Source organism: Zonotrichia leucophrys, chromosome 3 (genome assembly GCF_028769735.1).
Source record: "Zonotrichia leucophrys gambelii isolate GWCS_2022_RI chromosome 3, RI_Zleu_2.0, whole genome shotgun sequence".
In the NCBI taxonomy this organism is placed as follows: Eukaryota; Metazoa; Chordata; class Aves; order Passeriformes; family Passerellidae; genus Zonotrichia; species Zonotrichia leucophrys.
Window position 1 is genome coordinate 49,702,451 of NC_088172.1, and position 5,543 is coordinate 49,707,993.

Sequence of the window (5,543 nt, forward strand, 5' to 3'; positions counted from 1 at the left end):
AGGGGCGTGCGTTTCCTATTCATCCCGCGTGTTAAACAGATTATGTAATAAACCCCGTTAACTCCTTCGGGACGGGCGAGCCGTCAAGGGCAGCTCCCGCAGCGCCTGCGATAAATTAATGTGCAAAGCAGAGTTAAATGGGAAAGAGCCCAGGAGCTGTTGCAAAAAGCATCAGTGAGTGATGCAGGCTGTCTGCAGGATGGCAGGGACAGAAAGAAAGTGGTTTCAAAAGACCTATAGTCTTTCCTTCCAGTAATAGAAATTAGTACTGGCAAAGTTTAATTACTTCTCCAAGGCACTGCTACAGCATCTGTACACACCTAATCCACATGGGCCTTTTTCTTCTGTAGCATAAATAAAGGGAGGGTCACAAACTGCAACACGCCAAAATCCAAGGGGTTTTTTTCCCTTAAAGTTTGATCTACCTGTTCAAGGCTTTTACATGACCTTGTAAAATTTCATTCCACAAAATCTCTCAAATATAAATATATATAAAATATAATAATTTATATATATATATAAATGTTGGTGTTTCTTTCACAAAAATGAATGGAAAACAAGTTACATCACTTTTCTACTCAGCTGTTTGAGGAAGGGGGAGAAGGGAAGAGGGAGCCAGGACCAGGGTGCATGTGAGCATATCTTGTGCACAACACCATGATAAAATCAGAGATTCAATAGTGGGGTTTTTTGAACCTCAGGATCATGAGATCCATGGCAACTGCATTCTCTTGGGAGAAGGAGCAGAGAGCATATATCAAAGATTTTTCCTGCAATCCCTTTTCCTTGGTTACCTACAGCCTTGACTATGGGTGTCTACAGTTTTGAAACAAAGTACAATTTTAAAAACCAGTGCAAATCAATGAAGGCTTTGGTTCCTATACAGGCTATCTGGCATGAAAACTGGTGCTGTGGTGTGAGCTCTGCAAAGATGCAGACTTCTATCTGGGTGCACTCCTGTGCTTGCATCAGAAGATGCTTTTGAGAGAATTTGGATGCCTGGTTATGCTATTTTGTGGTACTCAAGCTTAGGGTCCAGGTGGAGATGAGGAACACTCTGACGGCTGGTTTCAAACAAGAGAAGTTCTTTTATCTCAGCGGGGCTAACTGGGAAGTCAATCATGCTGAGATGTCAAAGGTGACGTTTGTCCCAGCAGCTTCCAGTGACTGAGGAGGAGATTGTTATGTAGGGAATACCAAAAAGACAAGAAGTAGGGACAGACCCTGATAATCAGACTGTGTGCTGCTCTCACAGGTCCAACCAAGGGTGTATTAAACACTCAATGCTCTTCAAGCCTGACCACAATTAATAAATATTGGTACTGTCCCTGTTGAATATTACCGTAGAATCATACAAATGCTTGGGTTGGAAGGGACCTTGGAGATCATCTTGTTCCAACCCTGCTGCCATGGGCAGGGACACCTTCCACTATTACACTACAGAGTTTTAGCTCAACTCAGAATCATGAGGGTTAACCCCCTGAATGCCATGCACCAACGCAGCTGCCCCACATTCCTCCTGTTTCAGAAATCCATTGGTGTGATTACACTTTGCTAATCAGTGGAGCTAGATTCAGTTGAGGCAGAATTCAGTCCATGTTGCAACCTTGCTTCTGGAGTTACCTTCTTCCCTAAAAGACAATGGGTCTAGTCAAAATTTTACACATATCTGTCCATTATGCCCTGCTCATGGACAGCACATGCACTGCAGTCTGTCAGACCAGAAGCCAGAAAGCCTGAGAGAGAGACCAGTGCTGAGGTCAAGGCAGAGGATCTGGGATCCTCCCTAACATTCCCTGCAGCTGCACTGCTGGTTATAGAGGCAAGGATCCATTCAGTGAAATCATTTCCACCACCTGGCATATGTGGTGTCATGGCAAACTTGGTTTCTCAGTGTTAACTTGTATTTTAAGTTGTCTGTCCAAAACCAGCGTATCAGTATTTGCCACCATGTCAGTGTACTGCAAGTCTCCAGTTTGTCAAAGAGATCTAAAATATCACTTTGACAGATGCATGAGAGTGTGCATTGCTGCATTTATTCCACAGCAAGCCATTCCTGCCTTCTGCATTCTTTTCCTGGATCTTCGGCCTCATGTACTGTGAGAGCGGGGCACATCTAGGGACAGGAAGATGATGGGTTTGTACATAAAGCCTCTAACTGTAACCTCATGAAAGAATGCCTTTAAATTTTTGAGAACAGATCTCTAGGTCATCCTTTTAAACATTCTGTCCTATGCATACAGTAAAAAATTATGCTCTTTGTTACTGGGAAAAGCCAAGGAAGATGTTGGCTGATGAGAAGAGCAGAAGCAGTAAAAAATAGATTCAGAGAACAGAAAGAAGGAGGGGGAAGAGTGTAAAGGGAGCAAGCCAGGGAAAGAGAAGGTGCAGAAGTAGTGATGAAAGGGGAGCAGAGAAAATAGAGATATAGAAGTACAACTAAATTACAATCACAGGCATCTTCATTTGGAGCTCTGTTTAGCAGCCTAAATGTCACAGCTATTTTGGACATGGAATGAAAACCATGTAATCTAGAGAGGAAGGCACATGCACTCCCTGTACACATGTGGCACTAGACTACCATTCATCCATGCCTGCATGACAGCGTGAGACATCTTGCTGAATACCTACTCTGACTGAGTCCTGGACAGTTAAAACTTTACTACAACAATCTGGATAACCTCTGCCACTGCATCAGATAATCACTTATGAACCTCAAAGTCCTTCTTGGAGCACTGTCAGCAGCAGGGCAGTGACATCACCCAGCTTGCAGGCACTTGAGGACACCATCCTACCTAACAGCACTGATAAAGTTATGCAGTTCCATGATAAAGTTTGCAGAATACCACAACCTAGGTTTAAGATCCATACAGACACATGCCTCTTGCTGAATAAAAGAGTGCCTGTGAACAAGCTTGGGCAGCAATCATCCACCCTGCTTGTTATCTCACTTGATGCAGCATCACATTGTACCAAATGTTTGTCCCCCAGACAAAACTGCTACGACTAGATAGCCCCAAGCAGGAAGGGTGCAAAGCAGTCAGCTTCACACTAGGGCCAGGGGACTGCCTACACCAGCCTTGTCTTCCGCTCTCCATGCCAGGAGAAGGGCTGGGGATCTCCACAGCCCTGCATTTGGGGACTGTTGAGCCTCTGCTTACTGGGACCCCGCAGCAGAGGCTGCAACAGGGAACCAGGCAGTGGCAGCTCAAATTGCACTGCACAGATGTTAATGGCAGGGCTTGGTTCACAGCAGAAGATGGCAAGAATTAGAAAGGCTCAGTTTTGGAGAGGTCAGTTTTGGAGAGCTCAGTTTTGAAGATTAAATAAATAGTGGATTTTTCAGATCAGAGTGAGACCACTTTCTGGGGCAGTTAGGGTGAGGCTCCCCTCTCCCACACATGGCACAGTTACATTCCAGGTCAGGACACTAAAATACTTGTAGCTTTTTCTCTGACAGTTGGCTTTTGTTGCTGTTGGATTTTTTTTTCCTTCACTTTATTATCTTTCTTCTTCCTCCCACACCCCCTTTCATCTTCTTCTTTTATCTCCCTCTTCCTCTCCCAGATTTCCTCTTTTTCTTTCTAAAAGGTGGCAAATGTACACCATGAAATATGTCTTTTCCCAGACCTCCAGATCACTTAGTGAGCTGTAGGCTGAATTTGAGACATGGGAAAAGTCAATTCCAATCAACAGGGTTTCCACCTTTTGGCAATTCATTAAAGCAATGCACAATACATTATACTCCCTTCCCTCAGTATTTCCATGGACTGTAAGCTATTTTTACTGTCTTGATTCCCAGGAACAAATATAAATAAATGTAGTACTTGAAACTGTAGAATACAGCAACCAGAGGAATCTGTACTCATTGCTAAAACAGCAGCTGAAACAGCAGAAGAAAATAGAGACATGTGGAAAGAAGGGAAAATCAAAATGAGGGTGGAAAAACATGGAGAGTGAAAAGAAAAGCAAAAGAGTAGCAAAGAGGTTCCTGTTCTCTCCTCATCGGATAGGAAAAATCAGACATGACCATTCTGAGGACAGCCTATATCTGTCATTTTGAGGAAGCCATCCTAAATCTGCAGTGTGTGCTCATTCTCACCCCCTCAGCTTCTCCTCCCACTACCAAGGTGCAGAGGGTGGGGGTCACTTGGGGTTTAAGAGCCAACAGCCCCTGGGGCTCCCCCAGGCTCGTCCTCTCTGCAGCCACCAGGTGTCCCTCCCTGACACCTTTCCTTGCACAGGCTCTTTCCTGGCATGCAGCAGTCTCTGCTCAAGGCCAGCGGGATCCTGCTGCATCCCATTGTGCCTTGTTACCCAAACCCAGTGCTGTTTCACCCCCAGGGTGGCTGCACACCACTCATCTTTGCCTGTTGGAGAATATCAGGTACCACACATTTGTGTGCTTGCAGATGATAGCCTGACTCTCAGCGTACTGAGGGAAAGCAGCAGAGATGTGTCTCTGCACACAGGGGTGGGAACAGGATTCCTGTGTTTGCCAGGATTTCAGCTCGGGATCTGAGACTGGATCAGGAACTGAAAGGGCTCACTAGTTTCCTCAAGGCCAGCTGAAGGAAAGGCAGCCAGAGAAAAAAGGATTCCTACATACCCATTTTCACAGTCTATATGTGGCTTCCCTCATCATTTTTCTTTTCAGTTACCCAGGAGGTCAGTGAGGAGGTTACACCAGGCTCTACCTTCCTGTTCAGACAAATAAGCCATAATTCCACAGCACGTTTATCAGGCTCCTTGCTAAAGACTCAGAGTAAGCAAGCATTTCAACCATAAGATAAGACAAGCCAAGTTCACCAGAGGATATTTTAAACAATGGAGCAAACAAGGTGTATTTCCAGAGGTGGGTGTAAAGGTATAATAAAATGAAAATGTTCCCTCTCACGTTATCAGACAGGTGTAAATCACAAGGTTGCTTCCTCTCTCTCAGCTGCACATGCCTCAAGTATTGCTTGAAAGTCAGAAAAAATCATGTCGGTTCTGTTTGTGATTTCCTCATTGTTGCACATCCCACCCCTATGACTCAGTTTCCAGGAAGCTCGGAAGCCAACATTTCTAAATACTAATAAAAGCACTTTAAAGTGTATCAATCCATTTTGTGAGAATAAAGATGAAACTTTTAAATCTTATCAGTGATTGTGTCGGTGCAATGGAGAGCTCTGAGGGTCCCCCCTCTACCTATCTACTTCCCTAACTATTTATGAAAAGGGAATTCCATTTTTTTTAAAAAGGAGAAAACAAAAACCCAACTCATGAAACCCCTTGCACGGTTGTTAACATTGGACTCAATTATTTACTTTCATACTGTTTCTCAGTTTTACTTTTACATTCAGTATTTCCAGCAAGCCTCTTTCTTTTTAGCCTTTCTATTGCATTTTTTTTGGCTGGGAACTCTCAGGAATGTAAAAGACCACTAAGGTGGCCAGTGTAACAAAAATGCCAGCATTTATACACATGAGAAGAAAGTAACAGAGAAATTCCCCCAGACCACTAGTGCCCATCTTATGGGCAGATTTGGGTAGAAGCAGTAT